Source organism: Heliangelus exortis, chromosome 2 (genome assembly GCF_036169615.1).
Source record: "Heliangelus exortis chromosome 2, bHelExo1.hap1, whole genome shotgun sequence".
Lineage (NCBI taxonomy): Eukaryota > Metazoa > Chordata > Aves > Apodiformes > Trochilidae > Heliangelus > Heliangelus exortis.
Genome location: NC_092423.1, coordinates 92,459,824 through 92,477,013, shown reverse-complemented (window position 1 = coordinate 92,477,013; position 17,190 = coordinate 92,459,824). Strand labels below are relative to the sequence as shown.

The 17,190-nt window shown below is 39.6% G+C and overlaps 1 long non-coding RNA gene across 2 annotated transcripts in view; it reads left to right on the top strand.

The window, feature by feature from the left end:
* The window catches only part of LOC139793739 (uncharacterized), a 76,929-nt gene that overhangs the window by 21,216 nt on the left and 38,523 nt on the right, over nt 1-17,190 (top strand). For both annotated transcript variants that reach the window (XR_011724759.1, XR_011724760.1), the window contains exon 3: nt 13,485-13,562. This is a non-coding gene — a long non-coding RNA (uncharacterized lncRNA). The remainder of the gene's footprint in view (nt 1-13,484; nt 13,563-17,190) is intronic.

Below are 17,190 nucleotides of genomic sequence, written 5' to 3'. Positions count from 1 at the left end.
TGTGTTTATAGTATCCTGGAGTGTGGTCAGCTTTGCCGTTTTGTAAGAGTAGGACATGTACATTCATGAAGCCATAGAAGGCCACTGTGTTCTTAGTAATACAGTTTGCCTTCTCTTTCTTCCTGCAGATGAAAGATTTTAGTCAAGGAGACTATTTCTCTGAAAAGTTATGATTTAATGAGGAAAAGATTTGCAAATGATGCAAAGATGAAATGGGATTCCTTAAGAGATTCTTTTGCTAAAATACTCACTGCAGAAAATCTCCCCATCTTACTTTTTCCCAGTCTAGCCTTCATGCTGCTATTACGACTATTTCTGTATAGCATGAAGAAGCTGATGGTTTGGTATAAGCAATATGATCACAGGACTTTTGATAATGGAGTATTGGATCAGTTGTCATGCCATGACATACATATTCATAACCTAGCAGGCCTTGTAGTCGATTAACGTATAAGAGACTGATAAGAAAAAAATTGATTTATGATGATCTCAAAAACATGGTCTCCCAAGATGTATTCTGCAGCTTTGAGACCTACAGTTTAGGCTCTATTAATTTTACACTGCTGTCTGGAATTATCCATCTGTTTAAAGGTTAACTGTCTTTACACTTTTGAAATGGGTAGTTCTGTTTTGGTTCTTGCTTGGTTCATGCCACTGATTTATAAATTGTTAAATCTATCACTGCACAAAAAGACTGAAATTGGTTGCCGGATTACAACATCAACTTATTTCAAACTTTCCTTAGCAACATCTGATACTGTCTTAAATACTCCCTGTTAAGTGCTGGGAGGAGGGAAAAAGTTGAACCCAGAGACATGTGTTGTACAATTCAATGAACTTTCTGAAAGCAAAGGCCTTTATTATGGCAAAAATGTCACCCAGGTGCCCAGAGGAGAACTTCAGACAAAGCCTTCAACACAGCACCATACCAGACATACTCTAGCATGTGACCAGACAGAGAGATGGTGATGTCTCTTGTTTGAGAAACAGCTACAGAGAAACCCATGAATTTTTACCTTCTGTTATTTGAGTAAAGCAGCCAAGAGATAATGTTTTTTTTCCTTTTAATAGTGTTGCCTGAGTGGGTAGAGCCATGACCCTGCTTTGCCCCTTTCCTGTCAGGAAACTCTGACTGTTGCCTGGACTGAACAGTAGAGTGGAAAATTAGTTTGAGGTCCATTTTCTCCACCGTCTCTCTACAGAACATCCTTGTGCCAGTGCTTTTTAGCAGTGTGGCAGTTGTTTTCATTTTTAACATGGGATTATTTGAAAAGCCAATTCAAGTGCATGCAGCTAGCAGGGAATAGGGTTTAATTTCCACGAAACTGTCTTTTGTGTCGTATGCACATGTGTGGGTTTCTGTACTGCAGCTTCTGATCAAGATTATCTGAGCATGTTGATCCATTGTGACCATTACGGAGATCATACCTATCATGGCCTTGGCAACTCTTGGGCAGTGAAAGTTTTATTGAAGTTTCAATGTCTTGTCTTGTGCCTGTGTGTGCTTGTTTGTCTAAAACCTTGCAGACAGATCAGAGATTTTTTCTGCAGAGCTAAGCTTTAAAAAAATCCCGCTATTAATTTTCTAAGTTGATTTTGGACTCTTAATTAACTTTGGCTGCAGCGTACAAGCTTCAGCAGAAACTTCCTTTCTCAAAGCACAGGAGACCTATCCTTACATCCCCTGCTGCTTTTGGACAGATACTAACCCAGGAGAGCCATTTTGCTTGTCTTTCTTGCTGGATCAGCAAAAGCAGAAATATTGCCTGTGTAGTATCTCTTGTATAGAGAATGAGTAGCTCAGCTTTAGCATAGTTCTAGGGAGAAGGCTATTTCATAGGAAGAATGTTCCTGGCAGTATTATTCTGTTCCACAGCTTGAGAAACTCTGCATGAGCATTTATCATCTGATGATAGCCAGCTATGGATGAAGAAGTTTGTTACACAGACTGATAAATGCTGAGCAACTACTGTTTCCAGAAAGTCATATTCAGAGGTTCATACACTCAGTATTCGAGTGCTTGCCATTTGCATGTGTAAAACTGGAGAAATTCCCAAAAGAATACTGAATAAATACCTTATGATCCAGTCCATTAACTTCACTGGAAAGATCAGCTCTACCATATTAGAAAATTGCATTTTTCCCATATATAATTTGTTTTTTTTCATTTAAAACCAAAAATGGACAGGCTTTTTCCAAAGATGTTAAATTGTTAATCTAAATGATTTTAGTTTGTGTTGGAAATTGAAGTTCTCAGGTTTGAAGTTCTTGCATTTACAATATAAAGTTGAAAATTTCTACATAAAAAGACACTTTATGTGAAATAAATTATTTAAATGAACTCCTAATTTTCCAGTGAAAGCCCAATTATGTTGGAAAATTTTTAACCATTTTCTCAAGAGTAGAATCCTCAAGAGAGATGAAATGTAGCTGGTATATTCTCACAGAATCATAAAACCCCTCCAAAGTTAGAGGATGCCTCAAGAGTTCACCTAATTTACTTCTCACAGTATGCAATACTACAAGACAGAAAGAAAGATAATGGTTTAAATGATCATAATGAAGACTTTAAATTATAATTATCAATATATTTTAAACAACCATTGATTTCCAAACTACTGGCAAATAATTGTTTCAGTGTAACTTTTACCTGCACCAGCCATGTAATTTATTCTGAGTTAATGTTTTTTTTTTTTCTTTTGTCTAGTGCTCAGAGATTCTAGTCAGAGACAGGGTCCTGGTGTACCAAAGGATGTATGGAAACGGAATTTAGCAAGAAGCCCCATGCTCAAGGGCATGTCATGGCAAGCCATTTCAGAAGTTTTCCTTGAGATCACATTTCTTCCTGGAAGATCTCCAAAACAGTCTTAAATATTTTTTGACAATAAATTACAGGTTCTTTTTGAAGGGGGGCAACATTTGTAATTTCCATTTTACCAAAGATTGCATGCTCTGGGTTGAGCTTGACAATGGATAACATCCATAAATGTAAGATGTTAGTCTGCAGATTACCAATCTCTTCCTGAAGTGCCATGGTCTGTGAGCAGAGAGGGCTTTGGTTTTTAAGCAAGAGGTGAGTAAGTGAGATGCTGTTGTAGGAGTTAATGATGAAAAACTAACCTCATGGCTGTGATTACAGGAGCTGGTGTGATAAGTACAGGTAAAAATTGTGAGTCTGAAAATAAAAATGCATTTATTCAACAGCTTTCTGTGGGCACAATGTAATTGAAAAGGATGCTGAGATCTCATTACTGCTGAAAAGGTCTCCTCACTATGAGGAAATGTGGACATAAAGCAATAGGGGAGAGCTGAACATTAAAAACATTGACCTGCTTCCTTTGGCTCTTGATTAGTCTGGGGATGAGGAAGATCTGTACACCCATCTGGCAGCCTCTTGTAAATATTTACTTCTGGGGAGCAAATGCCATCCTGCCAACTTGTAGTGGTGCCTTCCTTTGTTAACACCAGATTGTGGCATTTCAGATAATGGCTGCCCTGAACTTGTAGCTTCATCATTCCTTCACAGAGCTCCAGCTACTTTAGGCACAGTTCAGTTGCCTAAACCAAGATATCTAGGGCAGTCTGAGACACCTCAGGTATCCCTCAGCTGCCAGACCTGGTATTGTCTGGGTCTTCCATAAGTCCCTCGTAACATCTCCCAGTCTACCATGTGGATGGTTAGGGAAGCTCGAACTGCAGGTGCTGCTTCTGTCTGGGCAACGAAAAGGCGCCCTTTGTGTCTCTGTGTCTGAGAGTACAACTATCATCCAAAGGCAGAACCATAGGCAGTCAGCAACTGGATGACTTTGACAGTGGAGCAACCTGAGAAACTTAGACACATCATGGTAAAGCTTGTTGCAGTATCATCTTGGCAGCAGTATCCTAAAAAAACTGAAGGAATTTGAGACAAACTTTATGGATGGCACTGGTATGTACTTACAGCTCTTCTTTAACGGTGCTGGAAGCTGCAGAATAAGATTGGATCCTTTGGAGATGAACCTGTCATTAACTTGTGCCCGTAGAGGAATGGAAATCTGAAAACAGAAGCAAAAGCTTCCTTAGCAGGGAAAGCAGCACTGTGAGCACAACTGGAAGACTACAGGAGACAGGGAGGAAGAGATAGGTGTATGTACAGCAAAGTTCAAGGACTTCCCTGCCATTCCTATTGTCCTTGCAAAGGTCTCAGACCAATACCCTACTGCAAGCAGCGCAGAGTTAAAGCATGCTGCCCCAAGTGCAGCTTTTGAACTTGTAAGGAAGAGGTGGGAATTAGAAAACAATAACCATTCACAGCCCAGACCAAATGCTTATGTGGGAGGGGAGGTGCAGAGAGAGTGGGATGCTTTTGTCTCTCATATCAGGAAACATGCTAAGGCTGTTTCTCCTGTGTCTGGAGTTGCTGCACTTGTGCATTGTTTCTCACTGAGATACCATTGCACTACTGGGGATGAATGCTTGGGAAAAAAAATCATGACCAAAAGCATGCCATTAGCTTTGAATTTGTTCCTTGTGACTTGTATCCTTTTCACTTTCAGGTAAAGCCTGTAAAACATGCCATGCTAGTATCAGTTTCATCTGTCTGAGAAATACCTGGAATTACATCTGTGAGCATCAGCTGGTGACCGTGAGCCTCTGCCCCAGATGCTCAGCTTAAGCTTTACTTACTGATACTTCATTCTCCTGCCTATGGAGGGACCTGGGGAGTGGCAGGTCACCTTAGCTGCTCACTGCTGTCCCAAATTTGGAAGCAGCAGCTGTTATGGCACCAGTTGACCTCCATCAATAGGCAGCCTGATTGTGGCCCCCAGCACTGGTGACACAAACCAGCTGGCTGCTTCTGCTACCTCTGCTCTCGAGGTGCTTCTGCAGCCTTTTCAGCCCAGGTACACACAGGCAGCACTTTGATACTAGTCAGGAACAACAGGCAGAGGCTTGACTGAAGACTTTTTCTATCACCCTTTCAGTTACTTTATATAAACCCCCTAATAGCTGGTGTTCAAAATAAGTTTGACTTTGGACAAAAGGACAAGAGGAGAAAACTGAGAAAACACAGAATTTTATCACTGAAGCATCTGGTAGCTGATTTTTCATGATCCCATTTACTAATGATCGTACCAGGGGTAGTGAGTTTTCAAATCCTTCCACCTTCTTCCTACTTCCTCTTTCTGTTAAAAAAAAAAATAAAAATATTTCTCAATAGATGCTGGTGCAAAACCTCTTCAGCAACCCTCAGAAGTTGCTGGGCATGTTTTTTGTTAAGTGCCAGGTGGTGAAATAAAAAAAGACAAGCGCACAGAGGCTTTTTGTTACTGTGATTAATTTTCATGTTCTTACAACCCCTGATCCTGGCTGCATCCTGACGTGGAAGCTCCAACATTTAAATAGCATTCACAGGTTACTATTGATCAGGGGGCTCAGGGGAAGTGCATTTATTCCCTGTGGATTACACTTTTTCGTGATTTGTAATTATTTGTTTCCACTTGTATAGTTTTTTGTTATTTAGTGTTTAAAACTAGTTTAATTAATCTCTTCTGTTGTTGTTGTTCTGAAAATGTGACAGGCACTCATGAGATAGATAATGGATTGATAAAGAACACTTGAGGGGACCCTGGAGTGCTCATCATTTGCTAGGTAGGGTATGTTAAACATAATACTGGTAAGATCAAGCCCTCCAGGACAAAAAATGAAAGAGGCATTTAATTGGAACACTTAGCAATCACAAAACCAAGACAGAGGTTAAATTGTTTTGAGCAAGAGAAATTAATACATTAAAGGTTACATTTCCAACTGTGAGGCTGCAGAGCCAGGCTCTTATGCAGTGTCAGAATTACATAAGGCAGAAGAAATGGCTCTGAAATGATTGTGGAATCATTAACAAAAGCCAAGGCAGAGTAAGACATTTCCCAGCAGGAGGGTGTGAAGAAGAATAAAGACATGGAGAGAGCTCATTAAGAATGAATTGCAGACCATAAACATTTGAAACCACTAAGTGTGGAGTTCTATCTGTTATCTAATGACTCAGAAATTATAAAACTAGCAATGACTTTCAGAAAAGGAGTTGACTTTGCAGGAGGTTGTTTGCCATTATGAAAAAAAGGTAATTTTTTTTTTCTGGTTGGGGGAAAAAAATAAAAATCCTTCATCTTTGTAAATCAGCACAATTTAAGCAACTTCAGCTATACCCCAGAGAGATTTCCTTCTGTATAATTACACATTGTCTCAGATTTAGTAACAAGGATGTTGAAATGGGGGAACTGCATAGAGGATGAAGGAAGAGACAAGAGGTTCATTTCTTACCATCTGACTGCAAATGATTAACCTCTTCATCTTTTGAAAAGATCTAGCAAGTGCTGAGATTTCCCTAATTAGTGGGAATTTCATTTTCTTCATTTTGATTAAGGTCTAGACCAGTCTTTGCCTGATAAACAAATGATAGTCAAAGAAACAAGTGAATTAAATGAATTGACCAAGCTCTGTCCGTTTGGTTTATATGATGCAGACTCAGCAGATCTACCCAGAGCACAGGAGGCAGCAGATTGCATGGCACAAGAAGCTTATTTTTAATAATAGTACATATGACATGACTGTAGCATCAAGCTAGCAGGACATTCCTCCAGTCTCTAAAAGTGGTGTAGGTTTTTTTCCTATTTGTTGAATTTGTACTCGGTAGGTTTCCAAACCAAGCATCCTATGGGATGACTTGAGGGAGGAACAGGACAAGGAGCAAACAAGCAAATTTATGGAGTGACATGAAAGAAGTCCCCAGAGGAAAAGGAGGTGGAGGTTTGGGTGGCAGGACCAAGGAGAAAATAGCCATTACAGGTTGCTGGCAGGTTATCAAAAGATTGCAAAGGCAGATCAGTTTGCTTTATCCTAAATTAATTTGTTTTTCAAATTTTCTGTTGATATGATAATCTTTAATCATGAAATAGCATATCCTGGGTTGCAAATAACTATTTTATTAGAATTATCTTTAAATGTTAATAATTTTCTGTTTAAGATCTGGTCCATTCTGAAATAAAATAGACCTTCAAGAAAAGTGTATTTTCTTAAAGCTTGAAATTCAAAAACATCAAAGAAAATTTAAAAAAAATTACCTTTTCAAAAAACAAATAAAACTGCTGAGGAGTACGTGTTCATCCACTCATTCATCCTGAATTCATGAGTGTTGTGGTTGGTCTAAAGTTACATTTTGGGGGCAAATACTGGTAACCCAAAGTGCCATCCTGCCATGGTGTGCAGATGGAGAGTGACAGGTGCTGGGAGAAGGCAGGCAGGGAAGGTGGAATGACTGAAGAAAGGTCAATGGTAGAATCAGCTTCCATACTGTAGGCACAGAAAATTCTAATTTGTGGTTGATGCAGAGATAGCTAAATGCATGCAATGCCCATTTAATGGATCTGGTTTATAAAATTGGCTGCTACTTTCTGACCAGCATTTATTTTGACAGTTGAATGACTTAGGGTTCCAATTAAAGGAAGCAGCTAGATGTTTAACTTGGAGACTGTGGCTATAGAAAATAGCTTGCCTATACATGTTTTTCATTTGTGCTTGTATTTAAAAAGTATGTGCCTGAACCAGAGCTGTGAGGAATTCAGGGCAGCTGAATTTGTCCGCTTGTGATCTGGGCAAGATGGGCTTTTCCCTCTCCTCTGAGAGGGGACCTGACCCACCACTGCCTGTACCAGCCACTGCCAGTGGGCTCAAAGCTGGAGCTTACACTGAGGCATCAATCACAACTCCATTGCGTATTGGCCTGGATGGGAAATACCCTGTGTACCACTAGGACCTGGCTTGAGGATTTTGCTGCAGGAGAGAGTGCTCCTCATGCCATCCTGAAACCACTGACATGATGAAACGTCAGTAAAACATTTTTCTGCTCCTGATACTTTTCTCCCCTTAGCAACCACCACATCCACCTGTGTTCTTAGGGACACAACCCGTCTTACAGTGATAGGGAACAAAACAAAAAAAAAAAAAAAAAAAGGCAGGGAGGAATCATATGTGTTTAAAACAGGGACTAATGTCATGGGATAAATTCAGTCCCTCTGAAAGCAGCACTCTCTTGTTTCCAGGGAACATGGCAAATTAAAATCAATGGTTCTGGAATTGACTGGGATGTACTGGAAGAAGGTCTGTGAGTAAGACAGCAACAAAAAGCATATGTCCTTTCTGGCATTGTCTGTCACCATGAAAGAATCCTGCGGAAGCATTCAAAAAAATGTGTGTTACAGGGATCTATGTTAATATCATGAAGTTCAGCTTGTCATTCAGACTTTAGAGGGGAGCTTATTTGTGAACAGAGGAGGAAAGGTGAGGAATTCATAAGAATGGGAGGAAAAAACCAAAACAAAGCAGGCACACCCTGAAATTTCTTTAATAAATAACCAGGATTGATCAACTCCAGCAGGCAGAGCAGAAGTGACAGTCAAATGTGAGGTATCACTCAGGACACCATCAGGCGCTTCCCTCCTGCTGCTGTCTGAGGAGCTCTAGATGCTGCAGGAGGTTTTATTGTGGTGCAGATTTGCTGCAGAGCGTGCAGTGTGCTGCAATAACAAAGATATATCCAACGGCCTTCGCTGCAATACCATGTACTGTACATACTTAGCTGAAATCAATGGGACATGTAAATGAGAATAGGCAGAATCCCTTCCGCGGCGAGGAACAAAGCGTCTGTGCTATCCTAAGCAAATAAAAGGATCAGCTCGTGCAGGATACACAAAGAGCTGTGACCACATTGTACCATGAGGGGTCTGTTGTGAAGTTGAATATGTGCAATTTCCGAGTGGTTTGGGCAGGGCAGGGGTAACTTAATACAAAGCAAGTGAAATCTTTGCACGCTTCGAGCAGTAAACATTAGGGAAAAGGCATAAAACAGAGGTTTGATGAAAAACCCTGTGATAGGAAAGCAAAATCTTTAATGGGAGGGAAGAAAAGAAAGGTTGCATATATATAACTACTGAATAAACAAATTATATGTCGAGTCTAAATGATTAATTGCCCTGAAGAAATATATGGAACAGGCCAAACTGGAGAGAAAAGAAAAGGCATATTTCAAGGACAAGACAAAACCAGACCCTAAAAGAACTATGGTTTTCAGAAGTCTCCCCCTTGAAATAAATGTCCTTCTAAACACCCCCATGCCCCTGACTAAACAAAATTCAAATAATAAAATAAAGCAAAAACCAGTGACTTAAGGGGGAGAGGACCGTATGGAAGGGGGAGGGAGGAAAGAAATACACCAGATAAAGAGAAAATATACAGTGTAATATTTCATCTGCTGATATACCACAGTAAAACATAAACTAATCCTCATTCATATGGGAATATTCACTCAGAATTTACTTGTGGCTTTGGTACTTTTTCTTGACTGGTTAGATTCCAGGTCTTCTGGAAGACCTGGAAAATTTGAAAACACAAATAAAGATAAGAATTAAGTGTATCAATTCACTGCTGAGTTGCCGGTTCCTCCCTCTCCTGTTAAAAAAAAAATTCCACACCTTGTACACTGCATACCTTCCTACATGTATATAATAAAATAAATATGTTTAATGTAGTCTTACGGCTAGGGGTCATATGGATATACTTATATACATTCACGTACAGTGCCCATTGCTCAGTTAAGTACAAGGAAAAAAAAAATATTTTCTTTGAAGACCAAAAGTCAGACCCAGGTAACAAAAGTAAAGTGTAATTTACCCTGTAGTTAAAAACCAAAGGAGTCTTTTTACTAGGGGGCTGCTGGTTCTATTCATGCCATTCCAGAAGAATATAAAAGAGACGCTTTGGGATTTTGAAGTAAAATTCACAACAGTATGTCTTTACTTTTTTTTCCCCTTCAACCAAGACATCTTTTGCTGGAGTCCTTTATCTAGAGCTTTGTATACATATTTTTAATCCTATACAAAAATGATAGGATGTCAAGAAGGATCTATAATAACACCATTTTTTTTATTTCACTTCAAAGACTTGGCAATTTCTGATCCATGTGACATTCACACTCCTTCAGGGTCAAACAACATCTTGCAGCCTTCATAAAATGATTAAATATTTTAAACAGCTCCTGCTTATACCTCCATCGCCCCTCGAGACTGATACTGTTATCGTTTTTGTCAAAGCCAGTTTCCATCCGCATTTGTCATTCCTGCTTGCATTTATGAGTTATCAATCGCCACGTCAAAATGCAAAATAACTGATGTTCTCTGGGCGGGATTGGATGGTCTATCTGGGGCTTTTAATCAATGCTGATTTTTATTTTCCATACCCATACATAAATCTTTACCATTCTGGGCCACATATAATGCGTTTGTACAAAACGCAGTGACAGAAGCAGTAGTTATATTATCAAACATTATACCTCGGGGCTAACTGAGTATCAAGGGCTTTCAAAAGGGAACATTGGGAATTATTGTGCAGGAGAGATGACTGCAGGAGAGAATATAAGGGATTGGTTGTTGCCATTTATAAATCAACATCATGCAAGCTAATCCTTCTCACTTAAATGCAGCCCAAATACTTTTCTTGATACTCTGAAACTCAGCCCTATTTATTTTTTTTAAAGCTTGCATAATGCACACGAACAATAGTTATATGCATTTCTTATTTCTTGAACTTTTCCCCAGGGATGTATATAGAAACTGAGCTGCTGTGTTGTTTTTTTCTCCCCAAGGCCTACAAGCCAGTAAATATCCTCTTTTTAATCATACCTGAATTATTAGAACCCTCTCCACCCCCATTTTTTGCCTGAGCTGCTATAATAAAAGGAAATGTGTTTCATTCATTAAAAGGGTATCTATCTGCCTCGTTTATTCAGTGAAGATTGCAATCAGCTATAGAAACAGCTCATAGCCCATGCCAAGCAGGCTCCAAGGGCCAGGACAGGGATAATCTGGAGTTGGGAAACAGAGGAGGCGAGCGCTGGGCTGCCAGGGACTGTTGCAAGGGAGTGAAGGTGAGGGAAAATCTCCATCCTCCTTTGTAGGGACGTCCACACGTGCTGCAGGATGCAGGTCTGATTACTGCACTCCTTGCCTAATGGAACTCCCTTCTAGCTGGAAAATTGTCTGTACTGCTAATATTAGCAACACTTATTTTTACCAGAGTGGAAATAAACTGCTCAGGGCTCCCCTGAGTGAGAGAGGCTTTCAGGCTCAAGGGTGGAAAGTTGCGGGGTGTAATTGTGCTTGTAAAGTTCTTCCTTTCTGCTTTCAGTGCTGGGAGGGCTAAACTGAAGTCTTGATAAGATCTGTGAGATAAGGGGCTGTAAGTGGTGAGCAGCCTCTTTTCCTCTTCTTTTGTAACTAAGCTTTCTGCCACGAGACCAAAACATTTTTATCAAGTTTTCAGCAAACCATTTTTCTGAATAATCTACTTCTATTATGTGATTTCCTCTATTGTGTACATAGGCTTAGAAAAACCATGTTTATAAACCTTTTTTACTGAACTGCTAAAGGACATTCACTTTGGGTATCTCCTGCAGGAAGGTTACCAAAATTCTCTCCATTTCCATTTAAATGCTTTATTCCTCATTAATCAGGTCAAACAGTAGAGTCTTTGAATTGCAGCCCCACTGTCTTTGGGATCACCTTATTTTATGTTTGTGACAAACTACAGTATTTGCACTATAGCAAAGTAATCTCGATCATCCATTCCTGCTCTCTGTCAGGAGAAATGGCAAGTGTAATGCAAAAATTAGGTTAAGGTGACCAGGATAGAAGTTGTTGACAACCCTTTGGGAGCCCAATTGGCCTTAACCCACTCCTTCCTTCAGCACAGACGTACAGATCACTTGGCCACCCCTAGGCCAGGTCTTCAGAGCCCGACTCATGCTGGAAATGATAAACTGGAGAGGTAGCAACAAACAAAATCCTTGTATTTGCCAAGTGGTCTGTAGTAACAAACATGGCTCTCAATATTTGGAGACAAGAAAAGCTTAAATGAAGACTGAGAAACGGTTTCAGGATTAATAGTTTGCATAGCTATGTCTTGAGAAAAAATGAATTTCCACATGGGTGTTTTAATTAAGAGATGAGAGGTTATCTTTTCTGTAAGCTTCAAGAATAATCCTTACTACTACCATCCTTCAATCTTAATGAATCACACTCCCTCTAATAACAATACAGTAACATTCACCACCTCTTTCAAATTTCAGACCCACTCCCCCTACAGTAAAGTATTAAAACATTTGCTTACCTGCCTTTGAGGATGAACAAATAATCATCCTACAGCACCAATGCATTTAGTTCAGGACCCACAAAGCTGCATCTAGGCTAGTGTAAAATCCAATGGCATTCAGCATGGAGGCAGCACTCTTGCTGCTCTGCTGGTGTGCTTAGGACAAAAGCCTCCTGACTTTATGTCTACTCTATACCTGAGTGTTCAGGTAGCTCCCAGTATGAGGCCTAGGAGACTTTGCTTGCAGCCCCAACAGCCTGGCTGATGGTGGCTGCTCTTGGCAAAACCTCTGGCTGATGGGGATGCAGTGCTTAAAGTGTCTGCTGCAGCAGTACTGGGTCGAGGTGCCCATCCAAAGCTGTTGTCCAGCTAAGAGCTAGGAGAAGGTGTATTCAAGATCTGAGCTATCCCTTTCATCCTTTCTACCTGTGATTTCCCACAGCAGCAACACAGTTCTGCTAGATCACCAGGAATGCCACGATAGCACACATGTCTCCCCTTGCAAGTGCTGAGGGACAAGGCATCCTACAAAGTGTGTGCGCAATGGTGTATCTGAAATGACTCTATAGGTGAGGGTAAACCAGGATATACTCCTTTCCCCAGGGAGGGATGAGGAGAGGTTGTTTTGGGCTGGTCTTGAGCTCTATTATGTGACTCTTAACTCAATATCTGCCCTTACCCTGTGGTCCTGTTTGTGTCATCCATCTTTTCTCCAGCTCTGTGTTCAGACAAAGAGCTTGAAAGGCAGTAACCGCACTGAGGACTCAAATCTAGTGCCTCAATTTATTCTGAATAGGGCTTTATGACTCATGTAGCCTTGCTGGAATCAATGGGGTAATTTGTATAATATGAGCTACTCGGTATGAGTAAGAATACAGGAATTTAGCCTCTAGTATTTTGCTTGGATTCCTGGTAATGATCTTGTATGCTTGTTTGACCTGAGTACTCAACCTTCATTTTTAATTCAGGTTTGGAGTCTCTGCAGATGTAGTTAAATTCTCTTGGTTCTCCTCTTTCTGTTGATGGTTGGGATCATCCATGTTTTGGATCTCATTTGGTTTGTAATGTATTTTATTTGGCAGCTGTGTCCCCTGTATGCTTCCCTGGCTTGCCCAGATGAGTGGGTGGTTTTCTGACTTCTGGCATACAGAATGACTTTTTTTTTTAACTTCTCTTTTTGGCTTCTCCTCCTCTCCAGCGGAAGTCACATTAAATTCACTTTAAATAGCTTCTCTCAGTTCTGGCCTTCAAAAAAGATGGATTGTTTTGAATAATTTTTGTAATAAAGTGCATTTTCTTTCCCCTAGGATTCTGAGTAGCAAATTTCCATCTGTGTCGGAGACCAGTGATGCTTCTAGGCTTCTGGTACCCTTTTGTAAATGCAGGTAAATATCTCACTAATCACCTTTATACCTTTCTGTGGGACTTACTTTTCAGTCACTGATAAGCAGGTATTACCTAATTCCTGGATTTCTCTGTTTAAATACTTTGAATTAGTGTTCAATGGACAAATAATGCAGAGATTTCCCATTATCTCTTCTTCTGCCAGATTCATCTATGAGAAAATTAGTGGGAACTAGACCTGAGAGTTTTGCATGTGGAGTCAACTTTATTTTTGCCTGTGTATAGTTCATGGATGCTGAAGATGCAAATGGTTGAACTAAAACAGTTTTCCTTTGTTGTCACTGCTCAAATTAAACACAAACCTAAAAATTCCAGGTTTTCTCAGTCCAGCCATCTTAAGAAAAATATCCTAGGACTGATTTTACCTACAGGCTCCAACCTGGAAAAAAAAAAAAAAAAAAAAAAGAAAAAGAAAAAGAAAAAGAAAATTGACCTTCAGATATATTCTAGCTGTGTCAAGTCAGACTTTTCTTCCCTACCTTGGCCAGTCCTAAAAAGATGAGGTTCAAAATTTTCAGGAAATAAGTTTAGAAGGAACAGAGACTTCATTTAAAAATATCCTTTGCTCATGCTTCTGACTTAAATAGTAATAAATATGTTCTGTATTAGGTCTTTGAGGCAGCAGAAATCTGTAAGCAGAATGAGAGAGAAGTTTACTAGCTTAAACTGAAGTTAGAAATCTAAATTACCAGCAATTTGCAATTTTGCTAAAATGTGTAAAATGACATGGTTATTATTTATCAGGGAAAATGATCCATTTTGGGTCATTTAGCAGCAGCTATAAATATAGACACGCTATCAGTATCTAATCTGAATAGGTGTTCTTGTTGGAGGACACTGTACTTGGAATGCTCAGTTTTCAGATCCCACTCCCTGCTTCAGTTTCACACCTGTGGTCTGCAAACCTCACTGATTTTAGGGTCCACTCATTAAAGGCTCCCTGCATCCTGCTCTTTCAGTAAACCATACTCAAAGATTAGTGCGTAAACCATACTCAAAGATTAGTGAAAGTGACCTTGGTTGTGTTTCACTGCCACTTCTCTGGGAGAGAAACAAGACAAATCAGGGTCTCCTTTCTCTGTGCTGTAGTTGACTGAGCTGCTCAGTGTCCCCTCTTCTGTAGAACCCTGGTAGGGCTCTCCTGGTTGCAAGGTGTTTGACATTGTCAGGTTCACAAAGAAAATTACTAAACCTCACATGCCCTACCCACTGGGGGAAGAAATAGCAGGGTCTCCAAAAAATAAGGTGTCGTTAGAGTTATGATTCTGGATTCAGCATTCTGGGGCCTCTCAGCTCCATAATAAGACAAAGGAGAGCTGAATAGCCCCAGAAGTTCAAGGAAGGGTTTCTTAATTCTCTGTGCTGTGCAGCTGAGAGGAGTGGTGTGAATAAACCACTTACTCTACACTACATGAGTCTTAGTGGGATAGGGAAAGAGAAAACTGGTACTAACTTGGTTTTCTAAAGAGGTCTTGGCTCAGTTGCTTTATTCATTTGCATTTAAAATATCATATTCTTGCAAAGTAAGCCTAGTAACACAACCAGAAATATCTGCTATAAAACAGAATATGAAAGATTCTTTCAGGATTGAAAGATGCAATTCTGAATTTAGGGGTAGATTGATTTACTTTTTTATTTACTTTTTCCTTTTAATTATTACATAATCCCCCCCATCACTCCTTAGGCTAAAACTAACTTTATTTTCTATCAAAATAACAAACTCGTGAGTAGAATGGTTCAAATAGGTGACAAAACTGAGTTTAGTTCATGTAAGTGAAAACAGAGTTAAAGTAAAATTCAGTGCTGCAGCAAGATTCCTCTTCATTTCACTGGGGTCAGGACTGCACATATAGATTCGTGTCCTCCTATGAGATGAAATGCCATAGCACCAATAATTTTTGTTGATCTAAAATATATAATCATCTGATGCTCTCTGATCCTAAGAATCTGAAGGCAAACTGGCACAGGCTGGTCTGAGTGCAAGGGAGTCGTAACGTGGGTGATCACTTTGAACACACCTCCTTTTGCAGAAGGGGTTGCCAACATAACATTCCTGGGTGGAATTTACTGTGGAAATACTGGCTACATGTAATATGTGACAATTACAGTTAATTTTACTTGAAAGTGTCAGAATAGGCACGTAGAGAGGCACAAGGACCTTACTGAGATACACCAATGTTTAAGTGAGGAAATACATTACTGTTCAAAACCAAGGTCCAAACAACTTAAAACTTTAAATATGAAAAATGGAGAGTGTAAAAAAGTAATATGGGAGAACTGCAGAGAGGAGGAAGGGATTGTGGAAGACAGAAGGTCTTAGCTAAGGTGAAATAAGTCTGATAAATGTGGAACTGTCAATAGCAAGTAAATAGAAGATAGCCTTATATGTCTATATATATGTATGCATTGGGGGATATTAAAAAATCCAAAATTTACCATGCAGAAGCATGGTAAATAAATAACTTCTGGTCATATCCTTTAAAACTGAAGCTGAACTTCATGAAGGTACTGTTACAGACCCCTGACAGCCTGAATATGAGGAAATACTGATGGCTCTCAAGGTCCTAAGGGCATCCTCTGATGGCATGTGGGCAGCAGGAGAGAACCAGCTGTATCTGAACAGCTTATGCCCCTAGAGCTTTCTTACCAAACAAATACTATTTTCTTCACCTGTGGAATGGACAAAACCAAGTCCAGATCAAGGTTTCTTCACAACACAACAGATAGAAACCTTTTTTCTTCTGAGATGACTGAAGAGGTAATTATGATTTTTAACACTATTATAATTAGGGGAGTTTGGCTTCTCTGACAAATAACATCAGCTTTCACTTTTAGGTAGGGAAAATAAACACACCAGCCAACTGCACTTGGGCACCAGAGTGATAGGAACAATGAGGCATTTCAAATAAAATAAAAACCCCTTGTTATGACAAGTGACTAAAACCCACAAATGAATGCAGAAGTCTGCTATTTAATGTAGTGTATGCTGATATTTAAGCAGGTCTATATCTGTCAAACAAGCCTCTTTTCTAAGACTGGCACAGACTGTTCTGCTTTTGGTTTCCAGAATCAGCAAATTACATTGGCAGAACAAAGCTGTCATATTTGGTGGTATTTTGTTACATCCATTATCTCGCTTAAGTTTAGACATCTCTTAGCAAAATCAGATCCCACTTAAAGACTGCCTTATTTTGCAACATTAAACAAAATGACAGGCTGCTTTAAAAAAAAAAAAAAAAGAAAGAAAGAAGAAAAAGTTCATTAGCAAGCAATGAGTTGGTGGAAAAAACTGCTCGTCTGCTTCAGATATAAAGAATGAAAGCATGAAACGCTGTAACCTTTCTACAGTGGGCCAAGAGCATATATCAGGACTGTATTTGACTAAACAAGGGTATTAAATGGCTTCAATAAACAGAATTAAATAGAATGAAAAAAAATCAAGGATACTTTGGATTTGATTAAGGAGGTGTTACCTCAAGACCTGCTTGGACGGGATGGTACCATGCACTACTTATGCCTCAACAGTGACAGATATGGGGCAGTCATAAATAGTGATGCTGTAAAGTCTTTTCCAGACAGAAGGCAGAAGGTGTACAGCAAGACTGTATG